General features: G+C 45.5%; 5 non-coding genes across 5 annotated transcripts; all 5 read right to left on the bottom strand.

Annotated features, from left to right (window-relative positions):
* Window positions 1–467: 467 nt before the first annotated feature.
* On the bottom strand, window positions 468–539 carry TRNAQ-CUG (transfer RNA glutamine (anticodon CUG)). The gene has a single exon. It is a non-coding gene; the product is annotated as a tRNA-Gln (tRNA).
* Window positions 540–12853: 12314 nt separating this feature from the next.
* On the bottom strand, window positions 12854–12925 carry TRNAQ-CUG (transfer RNA glutamine (anticodon CUG)). Its single transcript has one exon. It is a non-coding gene; the product is annotated as a tRNA-Gln (tRNA).
* Window positions 12926–15192: 2267 nt separating this feature from the next.
* TRNAQ-CUG (transfer RNA glutamine (anticodon CUG)) lies at window positions 15193–15264 on the bottom strand. The gene has a single exon. It is a non-coding gene; the product is annotated as a tRNA-Gln (tRNA).
* A 2269-nt stretch (window positions 15265–17533) lies between these two features.
* On the bottom strand, window positions 17534–17605 carry TRNAQ-CUG (transfer RNA glutamine (anticodon CUG)). The gene has a single exon. It is a non-coding gene; the product is annotated as a tRNA-Gln (tRNA).
* Window positions 17606–19872: 2267 nt separating this feature from the next.
* On the bottom strand, window positions 19873–19944 carry TRNAQ-CUG (transfer RNA glutamine (anticodon CUG)). The gene has a single exon. It is a non-coding gene; the product is annotated as a tRNA-Gln (tRNA).
* Between the last annotated feature and the right edge of the window lie 1018 nt (window positions 19945–20962).

Raw genomic sequence — 20962 nt, forward strand, 5'->3', positions numbered from 1 at the left:
GATGTTAACCTTGAAACTGAAAAAGGAAACAAACTTCACACTGATTTTCAATGGTAATTCCACAATCAAAAAATACTCTCATTTGATTAGACGTATCATAGGTATTAATCTTGTTTTCTCTTTCAAAATAATTAACATATGAAATGCACTGTAGAAGTTAAGAAAATGGTCAGAAAGAAATGAGCAAAAAGAAACTATCTAATTTCCTGGACATGGAGAAGATAGAGGAAAATCTACTTGTGTTAAAATGTGGATAGACAACATCTGTTTCTGATTTTCACCTCTACAGATTCAATATTTAATCATTTGTATTTTATATTTTCATGGAGCTACAAAGAAAGATATGGCTACATACACATCAATAGCTATATACAAGTTTATATGTATAAGTATATAAAGTGAAGATTATATTTTCTGAGACTAAAATTCTTAAAAGTCAATGGCATATTAAATTCTAAAAGGTTGGAAGGTCCCACCGAGATTTGAACTCGGATCACTGGATTCAGAGTCCAGAGTGCTGACAATTACACCATGGAACCCTCCATGAGTTGAGATTTTTTGCCATTGTGAAAGAAGAGAATGCCTCAGTTGGTAGCTTTATTGTTGCTGCAAAAACCATATCCCAATTGGATATTAATAGTAAAAAGAGTTATAATGCTATTTGTATTTTTTGAATGGCATCCTTCCATAAGTATTTTAAATATGTAAAAGTTGACCATATTAGGAAAGTTATAAAATGTTGTTCGTTTTTGATTGTACAACAATAAAACCTTTTAAATTTACAAATTGCTGCAGCAGTATCTCTGTCTCTGGTAGAGGTGGTTCCATGGTATAATGGTTAGCTCTTTGGAATTTGAATTCAATTATCTGACTTCATCTTTAGTGGGCCATTTTGTTGCTCACGAACTACTACTCATCTGTCAGCTTTGCTCATTGATTGCACACAGCAAATGCCAGTAGGCTGAAATAGTCATTACATTATTGTTTTCTAAATGTCTTTCAGCTGTTTGCAAGTTGTAGAAACTCAAAATGTGCAATACATGTGACACAAAGGTCTTGTCAAAATACCTAGACATTTTTAAATCATATCCTGTTTTTCTCAAACACATTTCAGAGAGCTAATTCAAAACACTACCTTTTTAACCTTCCTGTTATTGATCAGGACAAGCTAGCACATTTTAAAGTAGACGCAGTCCTCAAAACAAAACTAGAGGAATCAAAATTGCAGCATTATTGAGATACAAGATTTGTCATTCTGAACATTAGTGTTGGAATTGTGTAGTAGAAAGGTCCTCAGACAGATTTCCAAGAGTCAATCTGCAATCATAAAGTATAATCTTTTGATTAGATGTATTATAGGTAGATACTGATCTGATTTTCTTTTCACCACTATACACAACTCATGCGCACTGTATAAATCAGCTATATTGTTACAAAAACAATGAGCAAAAAACAACTATCTCAATTTCTGAATATATAGAAAAAAGAGGAAAAGATACTCATGATTCAAATGTGGATAGGCATCAACTCTTTGTTATTTTCACCTCTACTAGCTATGTTTAGTTATGATTTATATCTTTATATTTTAATATAGTCATACACACTCGCACTGCTACATATGCATAAATACTTATCTATAGGGTAATAAGTCACAGTAAGTTCTTAAATATTAAATTTTTCAAACCAAAAATTCCAACAAGTAAAGGCAAACAATAATCTTACCGCTCAGGAAGGTCAAACTCAAATTTGAACAGGGATCACTGGATTAAGTGTTCAAGGTGCCTACCATTACATTATGGACGGCTTCTGTACTAGTGTGAAGTTTCCATTGTTACCGAAGATAATTCCTCAGTTTGCCGCTTATATGTTATTGCAAAAAGATACTCCATGTGGTAACGAATATCCAACAAAGTTTAATGTTATATAACTGCTTTGGGCAACATCCTTTCCAAGCAGTTTTAAATATGCAAATGTTTACCAAAATATGAAATTAATAAAATGCTGTTCATCTTAATTTGCGTAATATTAAAAACTACCATATTTCAAAATTGCTGCAGCAATTTGTGCTTTTTTTTTCAGCATGAGTGGTTCTATGATGTAATGGTTAGCACTTGGGCCTTTGAATCCAGCTATCTGAGTTCAAATCGCTGTGGGGCCATTTTACAAATATATCAGGGTTTTTTTCAAACTCATTTCAGAAGGATTACTCAAGACACTACGGCCCTCATTCTGACCTTGGCGGTCGGCGGAGAGGCGGCGGTCGGACCGCGAACAGACCGGCGGTATTAAAAATGGCATTCTGACCCTGGCGGGAACCGCCAACACAGCCCGCCAACTTAACACTCCGACCGCCACAGCGGTACAAACAAACAGCGCGGCGGTTCCCGCCAACAGCCCGGCGGCAGACAAAGTACCGCCCACCCTATTACGACCCACCAATCTGCCACCTTTTCCGGGGCGGGAGCACCGCCGATAAGAATACGGCGGAAACAGACTACGAACGGGAAAACGCTCACCTCTACGCACTCCACGCGAGATTCCGGCAGTATGGAGCCAGAGTTACAGGTCATCCCCGCACTCCTATTCCTCCTCATATACCAGGAGCACGCCCGGCGGCGCGGAAGACATCGGTGAGTACTGCACCTACGACACAGGGGAGGGAAAAGATTACCGGCACACTCCCACCCACCCACACCCACTACAACACACACATCAATGCATTCCCACAGATCACTGCCACAACCCACAAACCACCCCCCTCCGAAATAATGCAAAGACCAAAAGAAGAGATCATAAACGGGCAGATATATTGAAATATGTACGCCATTAATCCCAAAAAATAAATAAACTATGTACAAAATATATACAGCTACTAAATGTAGTCCAACCACTGTCCGTGGATCACAGGGGTCCTGTGCAAAGGGGCAAGGCCCAGTCCCACGACAAGAACTCCACGGAGAGAACACTGCAGGGGCATCAGAAAGAAAATAGGACAGGCACCTCAGGGGGAAGGGAAGGGGGGGCACCTCAGCCACTTGAGTACACGACGCCAGATCCACAAGGGGACTCCATGACCACTGGCCCATCCTGGGGAGAGCAAAGCCACAGTCCAAACAGTCCATACAGTGGGTGGCCTGCCCACTGGGCCATCCTGGGGAGAGCAAAGCCACAGTCCATACAGTCCATACAGTGGGTGGCCTGCCCACTGGGCCATCCTGGGGAGAGCAAAGCCACAGTCCAAACAGTCCATACAGTGGGTGGCCTGCCCACTGGGCCATCCTGGGGAGAGCAAAGCCACAGTCCATACAGTCCATACAGTGGGTGGCCTGCCCACTGGGCCATCCTGGGGAGAGCAAAGCCACAGTCCAAACAGTCCATACAGTGGGTGGCCTGCCCACTGGGCCATCCTGGGGAGAGCAAAGCCACAGTCCATACAGTCCATACAGTGGGTGGCCTGCCCACTGGGCCATCCTGGGGAGAGCAAAGCCACAGTCCAAACAGTCCATAACAGACCCCACTGCCACTGGAGGAGGCAAGTTGGCCAGAGGACATCCTGCAGCCCTGCCCGAGATAGATCCTGCCCTGCCACATCTGCCAAAGGGCCAGCGGTTCTTGCCTTGAAGGGCCCAGTTCAGCGGTTCTTGCCTTGAAGGGCCCAGTTCAGCGGTTCTTGCCTTGAAGGGCCCAGTTCAGCGGTTCTTGCCTTGAAGGGCCCAGTTCAGCGGTTCTTGAGACGGCGGGGCCCAGTTCAGCGGTTCTTGCCTTGAAGGGCCCAGTTCAGCGGTTCTTGCCTTGAAGGGCCCAGTTCAGCGGTTCTTGCCTTGAAGGGCCCAGTTCAGCGGTTCTTGCCTTGAAGGGCCCAGTTCAGCGGTTCTTGAGACGGCGGGGCCCAGTTCAGCGGTTCTTGCCTTGAAGGGCCCAGTTCAGCGGTTCTTGCCTTGAAGGGCCCAGTTCAGCGGTTCTTGAGACGGCGGGGCCCAGTTCAGCGGTTCTTGCCTTGAAGGGCCCAGTTCAGCGGTTCTTGCCTTGAAGGGCCCAGTTCAGCGGTTCTTGCCTTGAAGGGCCCAGTTCAGCGGTTCTTGAGACGGCGGGGCCCAGTTCAGCGGTTCTTGCCTTGAAGGGCCCAGTTCAGCGGTTCTTGAGACGGCGGGGCCCAGTTCAGCGGTTCTTGCCTTGAAGGGCCCAGTTCAGCGGTTCTTGCCTTGAAGGGCCCAGTTCAGCGGTTCTTGAGACGGCGGGGCCCAGTTCAGCGGTTCTTGCCTTGAAGGGCCCAGTTCAGCGGTTCTTGCCTTGAAGGGCCCAGTTCAGCGGTTCTTGAGACGGCGGGGCCCAGTTCAGCGGTTCTTGCCTTGAAGGGCCCAGTTCAGCGGTTCTTGCCTTGAAGGGCCCAGTTCAGCGGTTCTTGCCTTGAAGGGCCCAGTTCAGCGGTTCTTGCCTTGAAGGGCCCAGTTCAGCGGTTCTTGAGACGGCGGGGCCCAGTTCAGCGGTTCTTGCCTTGAAGGGCCCAGTTCAGCGGTTCTTGCCTTGAAGGGCCCAGTTCAGCGGTTCTTGAGACGGCGGGGCCCAGTTCAGCGGTTCTTGCCTTGAAGGGCCCAGTTCAGCGGTTCTTGCCTTAAAGGGCCCAGTTCAGCGGTTCTTGCCTTGAAGGGCCCAGTTCAGCGGTTCTTGCCTTGAAGGGCCCAGTTCAGCGGTTCTTGCCTTGAAGGGCCCAGTGCAGCGGTTCTTGAGACGGCGGGGCCCAGTTCAGCGGTTCTTGCCTTGAAGGGCCCATTTCAGCGGTTCTTGCCTTGAAGGGCCCAGTTCAGCGGTTCTTGCCTTGAAGGGCCCAGTTCAGCGGTTCTTGCCTTGAAGGGCCCAGTTCAGCGGTTCTTGAGACGGCGGACGGTCTATGGCCAACTGCTAAATGCCTGGTGGTGCCCTCCTGGGCAGCGGGGATGGTGCTCCTTCACTGCCCACCTGGGCTGTGGGTGGTGGGGCCCTCCTGGCCAGCTGGGCTGGGTCCTCCCTGGGCAGCGGCTATGGGGCTGGTGGGCTCTCCCGGGGCAGCTGTGCCGGTTCCTCCCGGGGCAGCGGCTATGGGGCTTGTGGGCTCCTCCTGGGCAGCAGGCCTGCTGCCTGACCTCTCCAACTTGCTGCCCTTGCCCTCCTTAGTCGTCGGCCTGTGACCCTTTCCTCCCTTTGGAGCTGTGGCAGGTGACTGTCTCTGGGTGGTGTCCGGGGGGGATGTAGAAGGCGGGCTCCTGCGGCGCCCCTTCCGCCTTCTGCTCCTCTTCCCAGGGGGTGGGCTGGCTGTCCCCTTGCTGCTGGGCGAAGATCCAGACATGCGGGCTGGCGGGCTCCAATACCCCTGCACCCTTGTCAAGGGGGCTGCAGGGCTGGTGGTGGCTGAGGTGCTCTTCTTACCCCGACGAGAAGGAGGGGGGGGCTCAGGGTCAGGAAAGAAGTTAGTAGTGGCGAGGAAGAGCTTCTTGGGACAATGGAGAGTGGTAGGTACAGTGGGAATGGGAGTGGAGGGAGAGGATGTGGTTGTAGGTGAGTCACGTTTGCTGTCTTTGGGTGCAGGTGCAGGAGGGATAGGCTGTCGTGAGGTGGATGGCTGTTGGGTGGGTGGGTGGCTGCGTTTGTGTGGTGTGGAAGAGGGGGTGACAGACACAATGGGAGAGGACACAGTTGACGTGTAAATGGCAGTGGGGATGGTGACTGCACGTGTGCGGACTGGAGTGGAGGGTGTGCTGGTGATGGAAACACTGGCTGATGGTGAGGTGAATGGAGGTGTGAGTGTAGACGTCACAGGGAGGGAGGAGGGAGACGAGGAGGTGGGGGTCACAGAGGTGGTAGTGACTGTTGGCATGTCTGCATCGGAATGTTGCGTGTGTGAATGTCTGCGTGATCTGTGGTGCTTATGTTTGGATGAGCTTCTCTTGGGTGTTGAGGTGTGTGCAGGCTGGTCTGATGGTGTGGGTGGGACAGGCAGAGGAACAGGAGACTGGGAGGAGGGAGTTAGTAGAGGCAGGCAGGAGACAGGGACAATGGCTGCCGTCAGTGCTGAGGCCAGAGCCTGGAACGATCGCTGATGGGCAGCCTGACCCGAATGAATGCCCTCCAGGTACGCATTGCTGCGATGAACCTCCCTCTCCACCCCCTGGATGGCATTCAAAAGGGTAGTCTGCCCAACAATGAGCGTTCGGAGGAGGTCAATGACCTCCTCACTGAGGGCAGCGGGGGTAACAGGGGCAGGGCCTGAGGTGCCTGGGGCGAAGGAGATGCCCGGCTTCCTGGCAGAGCGGGCACGGGGCGAACGCGGAGGGGCTGCTGGGAGGGCGGAGATGGTGCGCTGGGTGGCGGCTGTACCTGTAATGGCGGGGGGCACGGATGGTGCCACCCCCGCAAGGGAGCCCCCTTCCGAGGACGTGTCCGTGTCGCTGCAGGCTCCAGTCGTCCCCGTCGTGGAGCTCCCCTCGCCCTCCGTCTCACTGGTCCAGTCTGACTCTGTGGCATGGCCCTCCTGGGCCATGTGAGATGCAGCTCCCTCCTGCCCCGATGCCACTTCTCCTCCGCCTGATGATGCTGATGCACACAAGCACAGAAAGACAAACAAAAAGGGGGGGGGAGAGAGAAATAAAGGGATATTGAGTACATGGATCTCCGGTACAGTTAGCGGACATGACAGACACAGATGCCCCCTGCACTAAGTTGCGCACTTGGGGTCCGCTACGCATTCCGTGGAACATGCCCTACACGCCTAGAGTTGTCAACTGCACCCATGGATGACACGGCCCAGGGATGGCTGTACTGACACACTACTGAGGGTGGTGGCTGGGGACACAGGGGCTTACGGGGGTGCCCAGCCTACAGATATCGCCCTGGCCTAGGGGGACCCACAGCCCTCCTCCCCCACCCAGACACCTCCACTGCACGACAACAGAGTAGATGATGCTTGTACTCACCCCCTTGTGTCTGCTGTGCTGCCCTCACGCGCCCATCCAAATCAGGGTAGGCCACCGCCAGGATCCGGAAAATCAGGGGGCTCAGTTGACGGCAGGCACCCCGCCTACGTCGGGAGGCCATCCCCAGCAGAGACTCGGCGGTCTTCTTGGTCCCGCGGCGGATGTCCTCCCACCTCTTGCGGCAGTGGGTGCCCCGTCGATGGTGGACCCCCAGGGCCCGGACTTCCTTGGCGATGGCACGCCAAATCCCGATCTTCTCATGGGCGCGGACCTATGTGACACGTACAGGGAGGGAGAAATACCACGTTCAAGTTACTCAGCATTTTCCTTTCCAGTGGCCCAACACCCCCCATCCCCGCCAGGCCCCCCGCCAGGCCCAACATGCCCCCCATCCCCGCCAGGCCCCCCGCCAGGCCCCCCGCCAGCCCCAACATGCCCCCCATCCCCGCCAGGCCCCCCGCCAGGCCCCCCGCCATGCCCAACATGCCCCCCATCCCCGCCAGGCCCCCCGCCATGCCCAACATGCCCCCCATCCCCGCCAGGCCCCCCGCCAGGCCCCCCGCCAGCCCCAACATGCCCCCCATCCCCGCCAGGCCCCCCGCCAGCCCCAACATGCACCCCATCCCCGCCAGGCCCCCCGCCAGGCCCCCCGCCAGCCCCAACATGCCCCCCATCCCCGCCAGGCCCCCCGCCAGGCCCCCCGCCATGCCCAACATGCCCCCCATCCCCGCCAGGCCCCCCGCCATGCCCAACATGCCCCCCATCCCCGCCAGGCCCCCCGCCAGGCCCCCCGCCAGCCCCAACATGCCCCCCATCCCCGCCAGGCCCCCCGCCAGCCCCAACATGCACCCCATCCCCGCCAGGCCCCCCGCCAGGCCCCCCGCCAGGCCCAACATGCCCCCCATCCCCGCCAGGCCCCCAAGCCAGCCAGTGGCCCCAAATCCAGATAGAATTAAACTCACTTGTTGGTCTGGAGGACCGTAGAGTAGTGCATACTGGGGGAGGACCCCATCCACAAGTTTCTCCAACTCCTCTCCAGTGAAGGCAGGGGCCCTTTCCCCAGTCGCAGCAGCCATTGTCCCTTCCAGACCGAGGTCACAGCAACACTTGCAGTATAGGTCCTCTCCTGTGAAAGTTCAAGTCGCAAGTGGATAAGTAGATAGAAAATGGCGGTCACGTCCGCGGCGGTGTGTCCCGCCACCGCCGGCGCCCTTCGCCATTGGCTCCTGAAACCCATAGGCTTCAATGTTAACCAATGCGGCTTCGCGCCGCGGTCTTGGCCCGCCGCCCGCCGCGGTGTGCCACGCCAGCGCATTGACCTCACATCCCATTGTCACACTTCACAGGTCAGGCAGCCGCCATTTCCAGGGCCCACATGGCTCAATTTCAACTGCGTCACACAGGCCTAGGCCTTGCATAGCCACTCATACACGCCATTCACTGCATAGAGAATCGTATACTGTGCTAGCTGTGAGTATGTACCTGTGGGTTGCCTGACTGTGTGCTCCATGTTGTCCTTCCTAGGCACCGTCCGCTGGGTTGGGCGAGGAGACGGATGAATCCTCCCGTGTACCGACCGCTGGTGGACCTGTCGACAATGGAAGAACGCCACATTATCCTGACCTACCGTCTTAACCGTGCCACTATCCATGAACTGTGTGCCCGGCTGGAGCCCGACCTGATGTCCCCCATCCGCCAACCCACAGGGATTCCCCCTCTGGTGCAGGTCATGTCAGTTCTCCATTTCTTGGCAAGTGGGTCATTTCAGACAACCGTGGGAATTGCTTCTGGGATGTCTCAGCCCATGTTTTCAAAGGTGTTATCCAGAGTGTTGTCTGCCCTGATGAAATCCGTGAGGAACTACATCATTTTCCCTGAGGTGGGCGAACTGGCTACAGTGAAGGGTGATTTCTACGCCCTTGGACATATTCCCAACGTAATTGGTGCCATTGATGGGACCCATGTGGCTTTGGTTCCCCCAAGAGACAGGGAGCAGGTGTACAGGAACAGAAAAAGTTACCATTCAATGAACATCCAGGTGGTGTGTTTGGCTGACCAGTACATCTCGCATGTAAATGCCAAATTCCCAGGGTCAGTGCATGACGCCTACATCCTCAGGAATAGCAGCATCCCTTACGTGATGGAACAGCTACAGAGACACCGTGTATGGCTAGTGGGGGACTCTGGGTACCCCAACCTGTCGTGGCTACTGACCCCAGTAAGGAATCCCCGGACCAGGGCAGAGGAACGGTACAATGAGGCCCATGGGCGTACTAGAAGGGTGATCGAACGCACCTTTGGCCTCCTAAAGGCCAGGTTTCGCTGCCTGCATATGACCGGTGGATCCCTAATGTACTCACCTAAGAAGGTGTGTCACATCATCGTGGCCTGCTGCATGCTTCACAACCTGGCTTTGCGCCGCCAGGTGCCTTTCCTGCAGGAGGATGGTCGAGACGGTGGTGTTGTGGCAGCGGTGGAACCTGAGGAGAGTGACGAGGAGGAAGACGACGGGGCTGAAACAGACAACAGGGACAGAATCATTGAACAGTACTTCCAATAGGACACAGGTAACATTTCAAAGATAATTTAGTAAAAGTTAACTACTCTGCAGCATCTCTGCTGCCTGTCTATTTGCCCCAGTGTATGATGACTGAGTTTTGGCTTTTCCCTCCCTATTTCAGATCTAGGGTCCCCACTACGAGTCCTGTGCTTCGTTTCCCCATGGACTACAGCTTTGTGGCAGCTGTTTGTTGACTTCACCATGTACAAGGACATATTTGCACTGTCATGTCAATTACAATCTATTGAAATCACAGCCAGACTCCTGATATTTTGGTGCAAAATAGGTGTTTATTGAAGTGCTCAAAATGGGATGGGTGGTTTCAAGTGGGTGGGGGCTATGGTGAAGGAATGTCCATGGCAGAGTCCAGAGTAACAGTCACACAGGTGCATTGTCCAGAGGCCTGTGGAGAGATGGAGCATGGGCAGTTCGAGGATGGACAGGGTGACAATGTGGGACAGTGGGATGACATCAGGTGGTATCCATTGCTGGCGGGGGTCTTGACATCCTACTCTGTCTTGCGAGATCTCAGGGCCCTCTTGCGGGGTGGTTCTTCTCCTGCAGGAGGTGGGGGTCTGGTGGGCTGCTGCTGTGCGGGGGCCTCCTGTCCACTAGCGCCGGCGGAGGTGGATGGCTGTTCTTGGTCCCGGCTAGTGGCAGGGGCCCTTGGGTGTTGTTCAGTGTCCGCCCTGCTGTTTACGAGGTCCTGCAGCAGCCCTACCATGGTAACCAGGGTGGTGTTGATGGCTCGGATGTCCTCCCTGTACCCCCGATAGTGTTCCTCCTGCAGCACCTGGATCTCCTGGAACCGGGCCAGTACCGTCGCCATCGTCTCCTGGGAGCGGTTGTATGCTCCCATGATGGTGGTGAGGACCTCGTGGAGAGTGGGTTCCCTGGGCCTCTCCTCCCCCCCCTGTCGCACAGCTGCCCGCCGAGTTGCCCTGTTTCCCTGGGCCTCTGCCCCCTGGCCGGTGTGCCCACTACCACTGCCCCCAGGTCCCTGTTGTTGTTGGGGTGGTGGGTTATCCTGGGTGCCCTGTAGTGGTAGACACACCGCAGATTGACGCGCCCTGGAGACAGAGGCATGGGCCCGCTGGGTGGGAGCTGTGCTGGTGTTCCCAGAGGGGTTAGGGTCTATAGTGGCCTGTGCCTGTGTGAGGGGAACCGACTGTCCAGAGGTCCCCGATGGTCCGGGCTGGTCATCGGTGTCCAGATCGACAGAGCTGCTGTCATCGCTGACGGCCTCTTGGGTGGGGGGTGTGGATAATTCTGGCCCCTCCGCCGCGGTGTGTTGACGGTCGGGTCCTGCAGGGGTATAGAGGTATGGTTATAGTTTCAATGTGTGGCATATGGGTGTATCTGTGGGTTCCCGTGTCCCCAAGTGCTGGCATTCGTGTGTGGGGGCTTTGGTGAGGGTGGCTTGTGGGGGGGATGTGTATATGCATTGGGCATGCTTTGGTGATGGGTGTCCATGCTTAGTGGACGCATGCAGGCCTAGGTTTTGGGATGTGTGGGTTGTGATGGTGAGACATTGGCGGGGAATAGGTGTGCTGGGGGTGGGGGTGAGGATGGTGGTGGGGGTGAGGATGGTGGTGGGGGTGAGGGTGGGGGTGAGGATGGTGGTGGGGGTGAGGGTGGGGGTGAGGATGGTGGTGGGGGTGAGGGTGGGGGTGAGGATGGGGGTGGGGGTGAGGGTGGGGTTCGAGGATGGGGGTGAGGGTTGGGGTCTGATTTGGCATGCAGGTGGGGGGGAAGCAGTATTGAAGCTTCAACTTACCAGTATCCATTCCTCCGCCGACTCCTGCGAGGCCGTCAGGATGCAGGATGTTCAAGACTTCCTCCTCCCATGATGTGAATTGTGGGGGTTGAGGTGGGGGTCCTCCGCCAGTCTTCTGCACGGCGATGTTGTGCCTGGATACCATGGAACGCACCTTCCCCCGTAGGTCGTTCCATCGCTTCCTGATGTCTTCCCGATTTCTGGGGTGCTGTCCCACTGCGTTCACCCTGTCGACAATCCTCTGCCATAGCTCCGTCCTCCGGGCAATGCTGGTGTATTGGACCTGTGTGCCGAACAGCTGGGGCTCTACACGAACGATTTCCTCCACCATAACCCTGAGTTCTTCGTCTGTGAAGCGGGGTTGTCTTTGGGGTGCCATGGGGTGGTGTGTATGATGTGTGGGGTGGAGTATGTGTATTTAAGTGAGTTGAGTGTGGTGGTGTGTGTTGTTTTGTGTGTGGATAGTGTGTGGGTGATGGTGTTGAGTGGCTGTGGCTGTTATGTTTTGGATGCTGGTGTCTCGCTCTTGCCTTCTTTACGATTTTGTAAGCGTAGGGGTTTGTGGGTGATGTGGGTGGGTGTTTTATATTGTATTGTGTGTGTGGGAGTGGTGTGTGTACGTGTATCAGGTGTGTGGGATTCAAATCGTCCAATGTGGGTGAGTTTTGTTCGTTGGTGTGTATTCTGACCGCGCCGGTGTGTCCCGCCAATGGAATACCGCGTTTGAATGACTGCCGCGTGGATTCGTGGGTCGTAATGGGATGGGCGTATTTCTGTTGGCGTGGCGGTGGAGGTTTGGTCACCTCCACCTTTCCGCCGACCGCTGGTCTGGCGGTCTGTTGTGGCGGTCGGATTTTCGGAGGTTTGCCTTCTGCGGGTCAGAATGACCGTGGCGGGTTTCCGCGACCGCAGCGGGATTATGGAGGATTTCTGACCGGCGGTAGGCGCCTTTTACCGCCGAGGTCAGAATGACCACCTACATTTTTAAATCTTCTGTTTACTGATAATGTAAATGGGGCATAATTTAATTAACAAGCCTCCATAAACCATGAGTAGAGGAATCAAAAGTGGGGTATTACTGCGATTGAAGAAATACAGTTTTGATGTTAACCTTGAAACTGAAAAAGGAAACAAACTTCACACTGATTTTCAATGGTAATTCCACAATCAAAAAATACTCTCATTTGATTAGACGTATCATAGGTATTAATCTTGTTTTCTCTTTAAAAATAATTAGCATATGAAATGCACTGTAGAAGTAAAGAATATGGTAAGAAAGAAATGAGCAAAATGTAACTATCTCATTTCCTGGACATAGAGAAGATAGAGGAAAATCTACTTGTGTTAAAATGTGGATAAACAACATCTGTTTCTGATTTTCACCTCTACAGATTCAATATTTAATCATTTGTATTTTATATTTTCATGGAGCTACAAAGAAAGATATGGCTACATAGACATCGATAGCTATATACAAGTTTATATGTATAAGTATATAAAGTGAAGATTATATTTTCTGAGACTAAAATTCTTAAAAGTCAATGGCATATTAACTTCTAAAAGGTTGGAAGGTCCCACCGAGATTTGAACTCGGATCACTGGATTCAGAGTCCAGAGTGCTGACCATTACAGCATGGAACCCTCCATGAGTTTAGATTTTTTGCCATTGTGAAATAAATGAATGCCTCAGTGGGTAGCTTTATTGTTGCTGCAAAAACTATATCCCAATTGGATATTAATAGTAAAAAGAGTTATAATGCTATTTGTATTTTTTGAATGGCATCCTTCCATAAGTATTTTAAATATGTAAAAGTTTACCATATTATGAAAGTTATAAAATGTTGTTCGTTTTTGATTGTACAACAATAAAACCTTTTAAATTTACAAATTGCTGCAGCAGTATCTCTGTCTCTGGTAGAGGTGGTTCCATGGTATAATGGTTAGCTCTTTGGAATTTGAATTCAATTATCTGACTTCATCTTTAGTGGGCCATTTTGTTGCTCACGAACTACTACTCATCTGTCAGCTTTGCTCATTGATTGCACACAGCAAATGCCAGTAGGCTGAAATAGTAATTACATTATTGTTTTCAAAATGTCTTTCAGCTGTTTGCAAGTTGTAGAAACTCAAAATGTGCAATACATGTGACACAAAGGTCTTGTCGAAATACCTAGACATTTTTAAATCACATCCTGTTTTTCTCAAACACATTTCAGAGAGCTAATTCACAACACTACCTTTTTAACCTTCCTGTTATTGATCAGGACAAGATAGCACATTTTAAAGTAGACGCAGTCCTCAAAACAAAACTAGAGGAATCAAAATTGCAGCATTATTGAGATACAAGATTTGTCATTCTGAACATTAGTGTTGAAATTGAGTAGTAGAAAGGTCCTCAGACAGATTTCCAAGAGTCAATCTGCAATCATAAAGTATAATCTTTTGATTAGATGTATTATAGGAAGATAATGATCTGGTTTTCTTTTCACCACTATACACAACTCTTGCGCACTGTATAAATCAGCTATATTGTTACAAAAACAATGAGCAAAAAACAACTATCTCAATTTCTGAATATATAGAAAAAAGAGGAAAAGATACTCATGATTCAAATGTGGATAGGCATCAACTCTTTGTTATTTTCACCTCTACTAGCAATGTTTAGTTATGATTTATATGTTTATATTTTGATATAGTCATACACACTCGCACTGCTACATATGCATAAATACTTATGTATAGGGTAATAAGTCACAGTAAGTTCTTAAATATTACATTTTTCAAACCAAAAATTCCAACAAGTAAAGGCAAACAATAATCTTACAGCTCAGGAAGGTCAAACTGAGATGTGAACAGGGATCACTGGATTAAGTGTTCAAGGTGCCTACCATTACATTATGGAAGGCTTCTGTACTAGTGTGAAGTTTCCATTGTGACCGAAGAGATTTCCTCAGTTTGCCGCTTATCTGTTATTGCAAAAAGATATCCCATGTGGTAAGTAATATCCAACAAAGTTTAATGTTATATAACTGCTTTGGGCAACATCCTTTCCAAGTCGTTTTAAATATGCAAATGTTTACCAAAATATGAAAGTAATAAAATGCAGTTCATCTTAGTTTGCGTAATATTAAAAACTACCATCTTTCCAAATTGCTGCAGCAATCTGTGCTTTTTTTTAGCATGAGTGGTTCTATGATGTAATGGTTAGCACTTGGGCCTTTGAATCCAGCTATCTGAGTTCAAATCGCTGTGGGGCCATTTTACAAATGTATCAGGGGTTTTTTCAAACTCATTTCAGAAGGATTACTCAAGACACTACATTTTTAAATCTTCTGTTTACTGATAATGTAAATGGGGCATAATTTAATTAACAAGCCTCCATAAACCATGAGTAGAGGAATCAAAAGTGGGGTATTACTGTGACTGAAGAAATACAGTTTTGATGTTAACCTTGAAACTGAAAAAGGAAACAAACTTCACACTGATTTTCAATGGTAATTCCACAATCAAAAAATACTCTCATTTGATTAGACGTATCATAGGTATTAATCTTGTTTTCTCTTTCAAAATAATTAACATATGAAATGCACTGTAGAAGTTAAGAATATGGTCAGAAAGAAATGAGCAAAAAGAAACTATCTAATTTCCTGGACATGGAGAAGATAGAGGAAAATCTACTTGTGTTAAAATGTGGATAGACAACATCTGTTTCTGATTTTCACCTCTACAGATTCAATATTTAATCATTTGTATTTTATATTTTCATGGAGCTACAAAGAAAGATATGGCTACATACACATCAATAGCTATATACAAGTTTATATGTATAAGTATATAAAGTGAAGATTATATTTTCTGAGACTAAAATTCTTAAAAGTCAATGGCATATTAAATTCTAAAAGGTTGGAAGGTCCCACCGAGATTTGAACTCGGATCACTGGATTCAGAGTCCAGAGTGCTGACAATTACACCATGGAACCCTCCATGAGTTGAGATTTTTTGCCATTGTGAAAGAAGAGAATGCCTCAGTTGGTAGCTTTATTGTTGCTGCAAAAACCATATCCCAATTGGATATTAATAGTAAAAAGAGTTATAATGCTATTTGTATTTTTTGAATGGCATCCTTCCATAAGTATTTTAAATATGTAAAAGTTGACCATATTATGAAAGTTATAAAATGTTGTTCGTTTTTGATTGTACAACAATAAAACCTTTTAAATTTACAAATTGCTGCAGCAGTATCTCTGTCTCTGGTAGAGGTGGTTCCATGGTATAATGGTTAGCTCTTTGAAATTTGAATTAAATTATCTGACTTCATCTTTAGTGGGCCGTTTTGTTGCTCACGAACTACTACTCATCTGTCAGCTTTGCTCATTGATTGCACACAGCAAATGCCAGTAGGCTGAAATAGTCATTACATTATTGTTTTCTAAATGTCTTTCAGCTGTTTGCAAGTTGTAGAAACTCAAAATGTGCAATACATGTGACACAAAGGTCTTGTCAAAATACCTAGACATTTTTAAATCATATCCTGTTTTTCTCAAACACATTTCAGAGAGCTAATTCACAACACTACCTTTTTAACCTTCCTGTTATTGATCAGGACAAGATAGCACATTTTAAAGTAGACGCAGTCCTCAAAACAAAACTAGAGGAATCAAAATTGCAGCATTATTGAGATACAAGATTTGTCATTCTGAACATTAGTGTTGGAATTGTGTAGTAGAAAGGTCCTCAGACAGATTTCCAAGAGTCAATCTGCAATCATAAAGTATAATCTTTTGATTAGATGTATTATAGGTAGATACTGATCTGATTTTCTTTTCACCACTATACACAACTCATGCGCACTGTATAAATCAGCTATATTGTTACAAAAACAATGAGCAAAAAACAACTATCTCAATTTCTGAATATATAGAAAAAAGAGGAAAAGATACTCATGATTCAAATGTGGATAGGCATCAACTCTTTGTTATTTTCACCTCTACTAGCTATGTTTAGTTATGATTTATATGTTTATATTTTAATATAGTCATACACACTCGCACTGCTACATATGCATAAATACTTATCTATAGGGTAATAAGTCACAGTAAGTTCTTAAATATAAAATTTTTCAAACCAAAAATTCCAACAAGTAAAGGCAAACAATAATCTTACAGCTCAGGAAGGTCAAACTGAAATTTGAACAGGGATCACTGGATTAAGTGTTCAAGGTGCCTACCATTACATTATGGACGGCTTCTGTACTAGTGTGAAGTTTCCATTGTTACCGAAGATAATTCCTCAGTTTGCCGCTTATATGTTATTGCAAAAAGATACCCCATGTGGTAAGGAATATCCAACAAAGTTTAATGTTATATAACTGCTTTGGGCAACATCCTTTCCAAGCAGTTTTAAATATGCAAATGTTTACCAAAATATGAAATTAATAAAATGCTGTTCATCTTAGTTTGCGTAATATTAAAAACTACCATATTTCAAAATTGCTGCAGCAATTTGTGCTTTTTTTTTCAGCATGAGTGGTTCTATGATGTAATGGTTAGCACTTGGGCCTTTGAATCCAGCTATCTGAGTTCAAATCGCTGTGGGGCCATTTTACAAATATATCAGGGTTTTTTTCAAACTCATTTCAGAAGGATTACTCAAGACACTACATTTTTAAATCTTCTGTTTACTGATAATGTAAATGGGGCATAATTTAATTAACAAGCCTCCATAAACCATGAGTAGAGGAATCAAAAGTGGGGTATTACTGCGATTGAAGAAATACAGTTTTGATGTTAACCTTGAAACTGAAAAAGGAAACAAACTTCACACTGATTTTCAATGGTAATTCCACAATCAAAAAATACTCTCATTTGATTAGACGTATCATAGGTATTAATCTTGTTTTCTCTTTAAAAATAATTAGCATATGAAATGCACTGTAGAAGTAAAGAATATGGTAAGAAAGAAATGAGCAAAATGTAACTATCTCATTTCCTGGACATAGAGAAGATAGAGGAAAATCTACTTGTGTTAAAATGTGGATAGACAACATCTGTTTCTGATTTTCACCTCTACAGATTCAATATTTAATCATTTGTATTTTATATTTTCATGGAGCTACAAAGAAAGATATGGCTACATAGACATCGATAGCTATATACAAGTTTATATGAATAAGTATATAAAGTGAAGATTCTATTTTCTGAGACTAAAATTCTTAAAAGTCAATGGCATATTAAATTCTAAAAGGTTGGAAGGTCCCACCGAGATTTGAACTCGGATCACTGGATTCAGAGTCCAGAGTGCTGACCATTACAGCATGGAACCCTCCATGAGTTTAGATTTTTTGCCATTGTGAAATAAATGAATGCCTCAGTGGGTAGCTTTATTGTTGCTGCAAAAACTATATCCCAATTGGATATTAATAGTAAAAAGAGTTATAATGCTATTTGTATTTTTTGAATGGCATCCTTCCATAAGTATTTTAAATATGTAAAAGTTTACCATATTATGAAAGTTATAAAATGTTGTTCGTTTTTGATTGTACAACAATAAAACCTTTTAAATTTACAAATTGCTGCAGCAGTATCTCTGTCTCTGGTAGAGGTGGTTCCATGGTATAATGGTTAGCTCTTTGGAATTTGAATTCAATTATCTGACTTCATCTTTAGTGGGCCATTTTGTTGCTCACGAACTGCTACTCATCTGTCAGCTTTGCTCATTGATTGCACACAGCAAATGCCAGTAGGCTGAAATAGTAATTACATTATTGTTTTCTAAATGTCTTTCAGCTGTTTGCAAGTTGTAGAAACTCAAAATGTGCAATACATGTGACACAAAGGTCTTGTCGAAATACCTAGACATTTTTAAATCACATCCTGTTTTTCTCAAACACATTTCAGAGAGCTAATTCACAACACTACCTTTTTAACCTTCCTGTTATTGATCAGGACAAGATAGCACATTTTAAAGTAGACGCAGTCCTCAAAACAAAACTAGAGGAATCAAAATTGCAGCATTATTGAGATACAAGATTTGTCATTCTGAACATTAGTGTTGAAATTGTGTAGTAGAAAGGTCCTCAGACAGATTTCCAAGAGTCAATCTGCAATCATAAAGTATAATCTTTTGATTAGATGTATTATAGGAAGATACTGATCTGATTTTCTTTTCACCACTATACACAACTCTTGCGCACTGTATAAATCAGCTATATTGTTACAAAAACAATGGGCAAAAAACAACTGTCTCAATTTCCGAATATATAGAAAAAAGAGGAAAAGATACTCATGATTCAAATGTGGATAGGCATCAACTCTTTGTTATTTTCACCTCTACTAGCTATGTTTAGTTATGATTTATATGTTTATATTTTGATATAGTCATACACACTCGCACTGCTACATATGCATAAATACTTATGTATAGGGTAATAAGTCACAGTAAGTTCTTAAATATTACATTTTTCAAACCAAAAATTCCAACAAGTAAAGGCAAACAATAATCTTACAGCTCAGGAAGGTCAAACTGAGATGTGAACAGGGATCACTGGATTAAGTGTTCAGGTGCCTACCATTACATTATGGAAGGCTTCTGTACTAGTGTGAAGTTTCCATTGTGACCGAAGAGAATTCCTCAGTTTGCCGCTTATATGTTATTGCAAAAAGATATCCCATGTGGTAAGTAATATCCAACAAAGTTTAATGTTATATAACTGCTTTGGGCAACATCCTTTCCAAGCCATTTTAAATATGCAAATGTTTACCAAAATATGAAAGTAATAAAATGCAGTTCATCTTAGTTTGCGTAATATTAAAAACTACCATCTTTCCAAATTGCTGCAGCAATCTGTGCTTTTTTTTTTGCATGAGTGGTTCTATGATGTAATGGTTAGCACTTGGGCCTTTGAATCCAGCTATCTGAGTTCAAATCGCTGTGGGGCCATTTTACAAATGTATCAGGGGTTTTTTCAAACTCATTTCAGAAGGATTACTCAAGACACTACATTTTTAAATCTTCTGTTTACTGATAATGTAAATGGGGCATAATTTAATTAACAAGCCTCCATAAACCATGAGTAGAGGAATCAAAAGTGGGGTATTACTGTGATTGAAGAAATACAGTTTTGATGTTAACCTTGAAACTGAAAAAGGAAACAAACTTCACACTGATTTTCAATGGTAATTCCACAATCAAAAAATACTCTCATTTGATTATACGTATCATAGGTATTAATCTTGTTTTCTCTTTCAAAATAATTAACATATGAAATGCACTGTAGAAGTTAAGAATATGGTCAGAAAGAAATGAGCAAAAAGAAACTATCTAATTTCCTGGACATGGAGAAGATAGAGGAAAATCTACTTGTGTTAAAATGTGGATAGACAACATCTGTTTCTGATTTTCACCTCTACAGATTCAATATTTAATCATTTGTATTTTATATTTTCATGGAGCTACAAAGAAAGATATGGCTACATACACATCAATAGCTATATACAAGTTTATATGTATAAGTATATAAAGTGAAGATTATATTTTCTGAGACTAAAATTCTTAAAAGTCAATGGCATATTAAATTCTAAAAGGTTGGAAGGTCCCACCGAGATTTGAACTCGGATCACTGGATTCAGAGTCCAGAGTGCTGACAATTACACCATGGAACCCTCCATGAGTTGAGATTTTTTGCCATTGTGAAAGAAGAGAATGCCTCAGTTGGTAGCTTTATTGTTGCTGCAAAAACCATATCCCAATTGGATATTAATAGTAAAAAGAGTTATAATGCTATTTGTATTTTTTGAATGGCATCCTTCCATAAGTATTTTAAATATGTAAAAGTTGACCATATTATGAAAGTTATAAAATGTTGTTCGTTTTTGATTGTACAACAATAAAACCTTTTAAATTTACAAATTGCTGCAGCAGTATCTCTGTCTCTGGTAGAGGTGGTTCCATGGTATAATGGTTAGCTCTTTGAAATTTGAATTAAATTATCTGACTTCATCTTTAGTGGGCCGTTTTGTTGCTCATGAACTACTACTCATCTGTCAGCTTTGCTCATTGATTGCACACAGCAAATGCCAGTAGGCTGAAATAGTCATTACATTATTGTTTTCTAAATGTCTTTCAGCTGTTTGCAAGTTGTAGAAACTCAAAATGTGCAATACATGTGACACAAAGGTCTTGTCAAAATACCTAGACATTTTTAAATCATATCCTGTTTTTCTCAAACACATTTCAGAGAGCTAATTCACAACACTACCTTTTTAACCTTCCTGTTATTGATCAGGACAAGATAGCACATTTTAAAGTAGACGCAGTCCTCAAAACAAAACTAGAGGAATCAAAATTGCAGCATTATTGAGATACAAGATTTGTCATTCTGAACATTAGTGTTGGAATTGTGTAGTACAAAGGTCCTCAGACAGATTTCCAAGAGTCAATCTGCAATCATAAAGTATAATCTTTTGATTAGATGTATTATAGGTAGATACTGATCTGATTTTCTTTTCACCACTATACACAACTCATGCGCACTGTATAAATCAGCTATATTGGTACAAAAACAATGAGCAAAAAACAACTATCTCAATTTCTGAATATATAGAAAAAAGAGGAAAAGATACTCATTATTCAAATGTGGATAGGCATCAACTCTTTGTTATTTTCACCTCTACTAGCTAT

The sequence above is a fragment of the Pleurodeles waltl genome, chromosome 2_1 (assembly GCF_031143425.1).
Source record: "Pleurodeles waltl isolate 20211129_DDA chromosome 2_1, aPleWal1.hap1.20221129, whole genome shotgun sequence".
NCBI classification, from domain to species: Eukaryota; Metazoa; Chordata; class Amphibia; order Caudata; family Salamandridae; genus Pleurodeles; species Pleurodeles waltl.